The sequence below is a fragment of the Diuraphis noxia genome, unplaced genomic scaffold (assembly GCF_037042655.1).
Source record: "Diuraphis noxia isolate RWA-SAM2 unplaced genomic scaffold, SU_Dnox_SAM2 contig0001, whole genome shotgun sequence".
Lineage (NCBI taxonomy): Eukaryota > Metazoa > Arthropoda > Insecta > Hemiptera > Aphididae > Diuraphis > Diuraphis noxia.
The window spans coordinates 18,777,902-18,791,263 of NW_028301711.1; the positions used below are offsets into that span (position 1 = coordinate 18,777,902).

Sequence of the window (13,362 nt, forward strand, 5' to 3'; positions counted from 1 at the left end):
CTGTTGAATTGTTGAACTTTTGCCATAGACTTTTTGAGTTGTTGTTAAATGTTTAAGCTGTAGGAACTATGCCATAGATTTTGCGTGTTGGGCTGTAGAATAACCAAAGGTAGAGTTGTTGCAAAAGTTGGAAGCTAAAATCTAGCAAAACTTGTAAAGAATTATATGAGAAATAATAACATAAATTTATTTATTCCTAAAAAAATAATATTACATTAATAGAATAAAAAATATTACATTAATAGAATAAAAATAAGGAAATTGAGTTTTTTTTTTTTTAAACTAGTTAAACATTAAATGTCAACTAGTAATATGCACTGTATTGCAGGAATACTTGGAAATAAAGTTAAACCATCTATGGAGAGATTATTATTTTGGATTTTAACAGAGAATGCAAACAACAATAATTTAGTTACTAATGTTGGGGAAATAATCTATACAAACGGAGAGGAGAGATTGCAAGATTTAAAAAAAATAACTGAACCCTTCTGCGATAACATTATGATAGCAAAAATATTAGATTTTAGTAATTGCGATGGGAAGCCAATTAACGGACATTTTTTAGTTAAGAAATCAGCTTGCGGTGGATATAATAGCATTTTAAGATCGAATTTTTCTGAATTTAAATTGGCAGGGCAAAGCAAAAAACTGAAAAGTTATATTTACTAAATTCCGATATTAAAACAGCTTCGGGTGTAAAACAAGTTATTGGTGTTGACTTAGAAAAATATAAAGAGTATGAAAATCCAGTTTTTATTCCTTTTAAAGTTGAATTAGCCGATGTAAAAATAAAAACATTATTACAAGAACTTCCAAAAATATTAGAAAGATTGAAAAAAGACAATTATTACTTATTAGATCTAGATATTACACTAGATATTGCAGGAATATTTAATAAAGAGGAAATGATTAAATATTTAGTTTCAAGTTTCCATTTTTCTTTACCTGGAAAAAATATTAAAAAAGATAATATAATTGTAGATAATAACAAAACAGTAGGAATAGACTGTTTAACATGGTTGAATGAAAATTCTAGGGTAAAAGTATATAATAAATTTATTTGTCAAATGACAAGTCCTGGCGTAAAAAAACAACTTGGAAATCATTTTATAAATTTTATAAATTGTCCGGATAAGAGATTGAAGGAAACTTTTGGAAGTGAATTAGCTCGGAAAAACGGAATTACAAGAATGGAAGCAACTATTTATAATTATGCTAATAATGATTTTGATATAGACGAAAAGTATAATCCATTGCATTGTTTGAAAATATTAGAAAAAAATATTTCTTTTTTCCTTAAAGCTCCTTTTTATTCTGTATAAATTTCTAGAATGTGGAAGAAACTGACAGACACTTTGGAGAATAGTTGTTGTGTTGTAGATACTACATCGAAACGATTAAATTATGTTTACTGGGCAAATAAGAATACTAGTAAATTGACTGGAATTAACATTAAACTACCTAAAGATAGTAAAAAAGAAGAAAAAGTTATAAAATATGTTCTTTCTGCCTTTAGTTTTAAAATGCTGCCTGTAAATTATATAGAAATAACTAATGAAGAAAATGGAAAAATATCTATAATCCAAAAATGTTTTTTTTTTAAAAGAAGGAAAAACTTATTTTACAAAAAGTACAACATTGTATTCTAGTATTAATAAAATAATAGATATTGGAGAGTTAGGATTAAGCTCAACTAAAAATGTAATACCCGAGGTTTTAAGAAAAAAAGACAAATATATCAAGTAAGTTATATCCGTATGTGATTGAGGAAGTTTATAATCTTAATCCTATATATTTAAAATCTATGAAAAAACACAAACTAGAACACCAAAATATTAAGGAAGAAGAAAGAAGATTACAATTCTTAAACGAAACAAAAAAAGAAAATTTAAAAATGTTGGATGATAGGTGAAAGAGAGAAAAAATAGAAAGTAAAATCTTGGAATATTTTAGATTAAAATGGATACAGTTGGGCGATAAGAATAAATATAAATTATATGCATTTATGGTAGATAATAGATTAAAATATCCTACTGTAGGTGTTTTGGTAGAAGAAAACAATTAATTTTCTGTAAGGTATATTAAGGGAGCACACAAAAACTTTTTTATTGATAATTATAAGAATAAACAATATTTAAAGGAAAAGGGATTTTGCTTCCTATTTTTTAATAGACAAGAAATTGTTTATTTACCTAAAGATGAACATTTTATGATTTTAGAGACTAATGGATATACTAGCTATAACGGAAATCGTTTTCCTTGTATTTCTGATTTACATGTTGATAAGACAATTTGGGGAGATAAAGGTAAAGCTCTTGAATACAACCAAAATACAATAGAAAATTTAGATTCAAGAAGAATGGAAGATTTTATTGGTAAAACATCTTCGGTAAAAGAATGTAAGCGTTTAGAAACAATTGGTGAAAAAGTACAATTAATAATAAGAGCAATTGTTAAAACGAAATATCGTGGAAAAGATATATATACCTATATTTGTTATTGAAAATATGGGACATTTTTACGTATCGAATTATTGGATGGAGAAATCAATGAAAGAAACACCAATAGATTTTAATTACAAAATAAAAATTCAATTAGATTTGTTTAAGATTACGCCTAGTAATAATAAAGAATTAAGAGTTTTCTGTTCAATTTAATATATTCCTATTATTTTATTTATTTTCTTATATAACTATATGATAATTCTAATAATGTTGCATTATTAAAATTGAAATTTTATAGAATTTTATTGCAGGAATTATCTCGTACATTTCGCAGTTCTGTTCGTCGGATGCCGGATTCTGTTTAAATCGTTTGTAGCTGAAAAATAAACTTATTATACAATTAGTAAAATTTAAATATTTTAAAAATTGAAGACGAATGTACCGCTCAATACTATTACATAAAGACAATTTGTTTTATATAATTAAATAAATAAATAAACAAATAAAAATGGGAAAACTTAAGACACTTTTAGATATTCCCTGGAGTAATTTAAAATTTGTAAAATTTAGCGAATTGGAAATCAGAAAAAAATACCACACATCTTCTTTCGAATTTATCAAAACTAAATATGGTGAAAAATTAACTGTTGTTTTAGATAATGAATTTAAACTAGTTCTACCCGATAGACTTTCAAAAATTAACAAACAAAGATGTTCAAGATCTTAATTTGGATAACAATTACTTTTTTATTTATAACGGGATGGAAATATTGACAAATGGTCATAAAAAACATTTGATTACATTTGAAAAATTATTGTAATTTAATTTAACAATGTTAACTTAATTTTAACGATCATAAAATTATTTTTAGAACAATCCTATAATTTATTTTTTCTTCTAAGTATTATTATCTGCAATATTAATTTCAAGATATGTTTTTCTTGAAAAATATAATCCTATAATTAATATATTTAATACATAATATTTTCGAATATCACATTGCGCAAGCATAATAATCTTAATAACGTTTACTCCTTAACATATACATCTACTCATTTATAGAGTAGATATATTGAGTAACACTCCAGCACGCCTTTATCTTTTCCATTTTATAGAAAAGTGGCTATAATTCGAAATCGTTATTAGTTATATAACATACCAGCACGTCTTTAATTTTTCGTTTATAGAATAAAGACAATAATTCGGGTTAATTACACTAACGAAATGTAGATATTCGAAAATTGAGTTTGTATTTAAAAAATTTGATAATACATAGATTATCATCCATGGGATCGTGTTTTAGAATACGATTGTTCAAAAAATCATTTTATATTATTTTCAAGTCCCAATATACCAATACAAATATAATATATGTTTTTAACGTATTATTTTTTTGCGTAGATTATACATTATAGTAATAATATTTAAAATAAATGTATGTAGAAATAATATGTAGGTCAACAAATATTTTATTATAATTATCTATGTGGTATTTTTACTTATATAAGGAAATCCGTAGATAATGTATGACGTCTATCGGATATTCTAGAACAATTTAATTAGTTATTAAATACGATCGACGAGCATAATTAATTCACACTCGCCGGCCGTATAAAGAAGTCGTTGGTAGTCTGCCGGCACTCTCCCCTGAAATTTGCCATAAAATAGCGAATTGACGCTAAACCATGGCAAACGAAAGGGGGGAAAAGTGTTCCAATAAGAACTGACCAACACACTATTTTGATTTTTTTATGTTGTAATAAGATCCGAACGAAAAATGCACAAGTATAATTTCCAATCCCAAAATTTAACAAAAAAACGTAACAACGTAGAAACGCAAACGCTTAACTTCCAACGTCCAACGTCTCACGTTGAAAATCTACGTTGTTACGTTGATATTATTTTAAATAAAGAAAAGAAAAAAAAATTATTTGAAGATGAGGATTTACAGTAAAAAAATATTATTGGTAAAACGTTAACGTCTTCATGTCAATCGTTCAACCGTCAACGTTTTATGTCCACGTTGTTACGTTGATATTTAAAACTAATAAAATAATATTTAAAGATGATACATACATACACACAGCAATATATATACGACATCGACAACGATTAATGTTCAGTTTTAAAATTTAATGTTATTATTATTATTATTATTTTTATTTAACAATATACGATGATACATACAATGACATTACATTAACGGAAGCGAATAACGTGATAATGTTGTTGCAAAAATATTATTCTGAATCGACACCGGAGATATTTCCGGAACGATAACGTTAGATATTTAATGAGTGTGTGTGCGTGACTGAGTGGTATATAAAAATTATTGGTAAAATTTAGAATTAAAATTAAAGTAGTTAAAAAAAATGCATAGTACATTATTAGTACCATAATATATTAAGCGACACATGAACAAATATACCTATTAGTAACTCGTAAATATTTCAAAATAGGTATTGCAATATTAAATAATCAAATTCATAAAATTCTTTTTTCAATTTGTGATTTAAAAGGTCATTCACGGAGACAATATCCTTTATGTTAAATTTGGAAGTAATAGAATTTTGTAAATTATGAAGCTGGTTTAAATTATAGGAATCTCCCCAAATAGTTATAGCATATTGTAAATGGGATTGAATTAGAGCAGAGTACACAGATTTTTTAAAACTCGATTCTATTGCTACATTAAAAACAGGTAATGATTTATTAATTTTCGAAATAATTTTTTCGATCTGAAATTTCCAATTCAATTCGCGATCGATTATACAACCTAAGTATTTATATTGCTCAACAATTTCCAGATTCCGACATTCACAAATATTTTTACAATAGTAATTATGAATTATTAAATTGTTACTCTTGTCTATTTTTTCCGAAAAATCTATATATTTTGTTTTGGAAATATTAAGTGATAATTTGTTTTCTATTAGCCAATTTTTTATTTTAAGAAGATCGTTATTTGCTTTTCGATATAGATCATTTGGGTTATCTGCGTCTATTACTAAAGCAGTATCGTCTGCAAAAAGTATTAAATTCCCATTTAATTTTATACCCGTCAAACTATTAATATAAATAATAAAGAGTAAAGGACCAAGACATGTTCCTTGTGGAACACCGCAAGTAATTAATTTCTTTACAGATTTTGTTTTACCAATTTTTGAGCAACATGTTCGATTTTCTAAATAGGATTTAAGTAATTTGTGAGAAACTCCTCTTATTCCCATATTATCCATTTTCGATAACAAAATATCATGGTCAAAAGTATCAAATGCTTTTTTTAGATCCAAGAAAACAACAAGCTTATATTTTTTGTCAGTTTTAATATGTGAAATTAATTTAGATATTGCGTCTTCTGTGCTTTTTTTTTCTCGAAAACCAGAAAGTATATTATTTTTATTTAAGAAATTTATTATTCTCGTGTAAATACATTTTTCAAAAACTTTAGCAATATTAGATATTAATGAAATTGGTCTATAATTATTAGGATCTAACTTGCTTCCAAAATTTTTATATATGGAAACAATATCGGCGTGTTTAAATTCACTCGGAAAATAATTATTTTCAACATACAAATTAAACATACATGCTGAAGGGTCAGATATTATTTTTCGTTTGGATTTTAAAAACTCAACACTAACTTTATCTGAACCTAGAGCGATATTATTTTTAAGAGAATTAATAGTGTGTGGTGGTGGTGGGGAAGGGGGTAAATATACGTCACACACGTACGCTACCGGAGGGCTAGGGTGAGGGTGTGTGTCCGGGTGAGGGTGAGGGTGAGGTTTCAGAACATACCTTTTCATACTACTTATTATTACGATTGACTTATGAAAATGTAAATATTATGAATACTCATATGTTTTTTTTTATGCGTTTTATATAATAACAATAACTATACAAATTATTAAAACTAAATTATAAAAATGATTAATTTACGGACGGAATTAGTATATACCTTTTTTTTAACTGGAACTGAATTGGTATGAAAATAGGTTCTGGGGACGGAACTAGGATGCAGCCGAAATTATTATGGTTTTTGAGCTACCTGGTTTTTTGTTTTCCGACGAAAAACCAGACAACCCCGGTGCTGTCTTAGTTTTGCCATGAATGTTGCCTATACTGTATTTAACACGTGCTATCGCATAATATTATACTATCATCATTTTTTTGTTTTGATAACAATAATATTGTTAAATTTAAATTATTTACCTGTTTGAATAATTAATAGTAGGTAATGTTGTTTATAAGGTTGTAGTCTTGTAGACTCTAGTCAGATCTTAGTTGTTTGGTTTATATTTATTTCATTTTATTATATAAAATATTTAGAGTAAGTTTAACATGTACGCTATAAGTGGAAAACTTATATACCTATGATGGACTTGATGAGTCGTTTGATTCAGAATCAGAATTTTCCGACGATAATATAGATCCCGATTTTTTTTATTGAGAAACAGGCACTAAAAGCCGATAACTTAGACGGTATTCTTGCTTTTGAAACTGACTCAGAGTGTGAACAAGTTAAGGATTATTTGGATGGTCCTAATACTATAAATTTATATTATTTATTATGTAGTTAAATGTGTTTACATTCTACTATGACGACTAATATTATTACCTATCTTTAAGGTATGATAGCTAGTTTTTATGTAAACTGAAATGAATAACAATTTAATTTTTCAGTTAACATAAAACTAAGTGGTTAAAGTAGAAATATTACTGAAGAATAAACAAAATTCATAAATAATATATTTTAACTACATACAGCTGAATATTATTAGTGGAAAAAATTATGACTTCTATACACTTACTAAGCTTATTTTAATATATTTATTTGTATATTTATCAGAGTTCAAACTAAAAACAAAAATTCATTTTTGGAGTTATCATGTTTATTGTCCAGAAATTATAATTATTTTTTTGTTTATTTTTAAAAGCATGTACAGGGTTAGTTTTTTTTTTCTTAAAACTCGAGTATGCTGTTTGATAGTATAGTACATGGTAATATTGTTATGTATTATTAATATAAATAATAACATAAACGTAGTTGCCTGTGCTAACCACTTGGCTACCCCTGTTGAAATTTCATGATCAGGAGTTGCATTAAATTTATTTTCATTTCTTAAAGCATCTGAAAAATATATATATATATACTACAAATTTAAAAAATAAATTTCAATTAATAAAACCTAGAATATTAAAAGAACTATGTATCCTTATGCAAACACACATAATATACAATAGGTACTTTACATTTAAAAAAAACCAATTCATCTGTGTTTTTTTTTATATATTAAAGTAAAAATATTAGTAAGGGCATTATTCTAATGCAAGTTATATGTACATTTTAGATTTTAAAATAAATTCTTTAAATATAAATATTTTTCTACAAGAAAAAAACTTGGCAGATACCTTAGACTTTAAATTTAATTATATATAGGTCAATCAGTCTAATACAAAAATAAAACATTCATTTTAAAATAATGATATACTATATGTTATAAATAAGTAATTGTAAATAGTATTATATAAATATTTCTAAAAATAATAATATCAAATTTGGGTCATGAAAAAATAGTATTACCAAAGGGTAATTGACAACAGTTTAATCCGTAAAATTTAGATTTTTCTTAAAAACCCAAAAAGGAATAGTTCTGGAGAAAAGAATCTTCAAACATTTTTGACATCATACGCCGAATTGATTCTGAAACAGTTTTCCCCACTAATCTTGACAACAGTCGTACCTAAAATAAAATCATATAATTATATAATTCCATAAAAATATTTTAATAAATACAAACTGCTCAAACTGCTGTTAGATACAATGATATATAATTTTTTATTAAAATATATGTAAGAACATCTTACTTCATTTTTTCTTATGTCAAGGTTTGTCAAAATTTTTTCACTAGCATCTAATTGCGTTGAATTTGATATTGGCCATATCAACTCTTGGATATCCAAAGCATTAATATGTTCTGCATTAATGGATGAAATGTGTAAGGTATTGACTTTAACGGTTTGTATAATCGTTTTCAAGGAATCAATCGAATAAGAAAGGAGTTTTAAATCATACTTCAGATTGGTTAATGATGATTTGACAAAACTTTCAAACTCCAAAAAGAAAATATTAGTATTATTATTTAGATTTATTGGCTGAGTAAATTTTAAACTAAATTACTAGTATCATTATTTAAATTTGAATATTGCATTTCCAATACATCAGATTTTGTTGAATTTTGATATGAATTATCAAAACCTGTGAACCCAATATATCAAACAGATTATTAAGTATATAAATGAATGTATTATCATAGGAGTGAAATTCTAGTGTTCGTATTATGTTGAGTAAAATCTTTTCATACTATTATGTTTGATTCAGGTGTATATTGAATCTCCAAAAAAAACTTCGGAGAAGTAAAAAAGTCTTCTGTGCTTTACTTAAATGGATTGGAGTACAAATTTTGTACTTGAATTTTGGTAAATAAAGAAGTGAAATCAAACCTCAAGATGCTGTGCTAAGACTTAATTGACTATTGAAGAAAATTCGATGACATGCAATTTCACCACATTTTTTTTGTAGCTAAAAAATTCTAGCGAGATCTATCGATTAGATTTTTAATATGAAGAACCATATTGAGTGACAAATTAAAGATAAATAAAAATAAATATGTCAATGAAATTATAGAATTAGTATAATTATTATGTTACATCAAAATACTAATACTTAGTATCCATTAATGAAATTTAAAAATATTTAATATAACATCTTTATTTACTTGAAACTGTAGGCTGGGATTTGAACTTTTTTGTTTAAATAAAACCGTTTGCAGAGGTAAAAAGCCTTTTTTTAAATTTTATTCATCTCTGGAGTTGTATGAGTGAATGTTTGTTTTATGTATTGATCAGTTACTTCATCTGAATGATGATTATCTGAAAAAAAAATTATTTTAATTAAGTAATTGATTTTATCCACTAATTCTAAAAAAACTAACTCATCTCATTTCTATCATGATTAGGAAGCTCATATGTTTTATCAATGTCGCTGTCGTCTTCATTATCTATAATTTCTTCACTACTGTCTTTAAATTTAAAAAAAATATATTAAAAAACGAAGAACTGGTACAATTTTCAGTTGAATACCTGATAAAACTTGATGATCAGATTTAATGATATTGTTTCTTCTATTATAAATTGTATGTGACTGGCTCTTAGACTGACAGTTATTCATATTTTCATGATCTTCATAACTTAACCAATGACCAAAAAGTATATATACAATGTTTAAATAATAAAAACCGTAACACAAATATTAATATAATATATTCAAGCCTGGAACTACCTGATAAAATATTAATAGGTTTGATTTTTTTACTATTGCTGGACTCTGATAGGCTATTAGAATGATTTTCTTCAAGGCTTTTATTTTTATTTTCATCATCAGTATCTAAGAAAATACAAAAACTATTTAATAACATATTTTGAAATAGTAAAATCATAACACAATATTATTATGAATTCACGCCTGAATGTAGGTACCTGATAAAACTTGACCACTAATGTTGATAGATTTGTTTTTTTTAGTTTTGCTTGACTCTGGTTGGCTATTAGAAAGATTTTCTTTAAGACTTTTATTTTTATTTTCATCATCAGTATCTAAGAATTACAAAAATATTAAACACATTATTATATAACAACTTTAAATATATATGTAAGGTATAAATGAGAAACCAATAAAAATTAATATATTAGACACCTGAGAAAACTGGAGGGCTAATAGATCTTTGAATATGTTTGTTGGAACGGTGGTTAGTCTGACTATCTTCAGCTGAAGTATACTCTTGATAACACAATATTATGTAGGTAGTAATAATAAAAATGTTAATAGTGAATACACCTAGGTAATAAGAACCTAAACATATAACAAAATAATTTTAACATTTCAGATTACAAAATATAATTATATAACTTAAGATTTTTTAGTATTTATATTTATTTTATTTTGAATCTCAACTCTTAAATATTGAGGACCACAAGTATTTTCTACTAATGGGCCATCGAAATGTTCATTGCTCAGAATAACATCTTGTAAAAAATCAGTTTTGATCACTTCATTTTTACACTTTTCTTCATGCCTTTTAACTACCCGTTCTAATGGTTTTTCATGTTTACGTAACATGGATTTTAGAGACTTCATGAAATTTTCAAAGGGAAAAAAGCTACATAAATCAAGAGGTCCAAACCGACGATAGTCGTCACAAATGTGTAGAAGTCCACGTATATTATGTGTGATTAAATGATCACCATAAATATTTTGAAACGTTTTAACAAGATAAGATAATTATACAAAATACTATTTTTTTTTTAGTATTTAGTATAATATACTCGTAGTTATGTAGAAAACCCAAATTAAATTAGTTATTGTGACCATATATTATATCTTTTTTTTTTAAGGTTCCATAAAATTTGTATATATTTTTGTACACCAGTACAGAACAAAACGTAGGAGAGACCAACAAGAACTTGAACTCTTGAACTCCCATTAAGTTAGTTTTAACAGTTAAAAATAATCTTAAGTTATATAATTATATTTTGTAATCTGAAATGTTAAAATTATTTTGTTATATGTTTAGGTTCTTATTACCTAGGTGTATTCACTATTAACATTTTTATTATTACTACCTACATAATATTGTGTTATCAAGAGTATACTTCAGCTGAAGATAGTCAGACTAACCACCGTTCCAACAAACATATTCAAAGATCTATTAGCCCTCCAGTTTTCTCAGGTGTCTAATATATTAATTTTTATTGGTTTCTCATTTATACCTTACATATATATTTAAAGTTGTTATATAATAATGTGTTTAATATTTTTGTAATTCTTAGATACTGATGATGAAAATAAAAATAAAAGTCTTAAAGAAAATCTTTCTAATAGCCAACCAGAGTCAAGCAAAACTAAAAAAAACAAATCTATCAACATTAGTGGTCAAGTTTTATCAGGTACCTACATTCAGGCGTGAATTCATAATAATATTGTGTTATGATTTTACTATTTCAAAATATGTTATTAAATAGTTTTTGTATTTTCTTAGATACTGATGATGAAAATAAAAATAAAAGCCTTGAAGAAAATCATTCTAATAGCCTATCAGAGTCCAGCAATAGTAAAAAAATCAAACCTATTAATATTTTATCAGGTAGTTCCAGGCTTGAATATATTATATTAATATTTGTGTTACGGTTTTTATTATTTAAACATTGTATATATACTTTTTGGTCATTGGTTAAGTTATGAAGATCATGAAAATATGAATAACTGTCAGTCTAAGAGCCAGTCACATACAATTTATAATAGAAGAAACAATATCATTAAATCTGATCATCAAGTTTTATCAGGTATTCAACTGAAAATTGTACCAGTTCTTCGTTTTTTAATATATTTTTTTTAAATTTAAAGACAGTAGTAAAGAAATTATAGATAATGAAGACGACAGCGACATTGATAAAACATATGAGCTTCCTAATCATGATAGAAATGAGATGAGTTAGTTTTTTTAGAATTAGTGGATAAAATCAATTACTTAATTAAAATAATTTTTTTTTCAGATAATCATCATTCAGATGAAGTAACTGATCAATACATAAAACAAACATTCACTCATACAACTCCAGAGATGAATAAAATTTAAAAAAAGGCTTTTTACCTCTGCAAACGGTTTTATTTAAACAAAAAAGTTCAAATCCCAGCCTACAGTTTCAAGTAAATTATTAGCACCAATGGACAGGATAAAGTATCTGTTGTGTTGGATAATAAATATAAACTCTTTTTACCAGATAGATATTTAACAATTATCTCTAACAATCTATATGAAATGAATGATTTTCGGTGGAATACGTTTTACATTTATTACAGATATGTAAAAATGTTTGATAATGGAGATATATACCATCATTTAGAGTTTGAAGCAGATATTCCAAATACTGTTGTAGATAATTTACTAAAAGAATTTAATACAGAATATTTCACATACAAATATATACAATTATCTGATCTAAATATCAATGGAAAAAGTAGAATAACATCATTTAAAAAAATAACAACAAAATATGGAGAAAGAGTTTCTGTTTTGTTAGATAATAAACATATACTTTTATTACCTTACAGATTTGTTAACACAATCTCTAAACAAGATATACCTAGACAAGATAATGGTGAGATGTATATCATATATAAAGGTAAAAAAGTTCTTGATGATGGAAAATCAATCCATTTGATAGAATTTGAATAACTTAGTTAACTTACTAACAAATTTTTGTCAAATAAATTAAATAAATTAAAATCATAAACGGATCTATCTATCTAGAACATTACATACATAATGAAAATCAAAATATGTCTATTGGACTTTATGCTTTCTCGTTTGCCAGTTCTAATAATTTAATTAAAATTGAAAAAGATTGCCAAATTACAATTAACAATAACATAATTAATATCAATAATGGCCAGTATACTAAAGAGCAACTAAATTAATTAATCAGTCCCTTAGTTATATCTTTTGTTGATAAAAAGGTTAAAATTGAATCCCCATGTTACTATAATGTAAATGAAAACTTAAAAAAATATCTGGGTTTTAAAGATCTAAATTTTATAAAGACAAGTAACAAAAGAATAATTTAGTATCCTACTTCAGATGAAAAATATATAAATATAGAGAAACAATGTGAATTTAGATTAGGTCGAAATGGTCAAATCTCGTTTGGTACAATATTATAGGTGTATATTCATTAAGTGAAATTGAAAATGTATTTAATTCATTCAGAGCTAAATTTGTGGAGGATTTTCCTAAAATAAGTCTTAAATTAATTGAAGGTTTCATAAACATTACAGCCTCAATCGGTCTATGTTTT

At 25.5% G+C, this 13,362-nt stretch overlaps 2 pseudogenes; one reads left to right on the forward strand and one right to left on the reverse strand.

Moving 5' to 3' along the window:
- The first annotated feature begins 297 nt into the window (after positions 1–297).
- Positions 298–2,339, forward strand: LOC149060165 (uncharacterized; annotated as a pseudogene).
- A 5,673-nt stretch (positions 2,340–8,012) lies between these two features.
- LOC149060166 (uncharacterized) lies at positions 8,013–10,627 on the reverse strand (annotated as a pseudogene).
- Between the last annotated feature and the right edge of the window lie 2,735 nt (positions 10,628–13,362).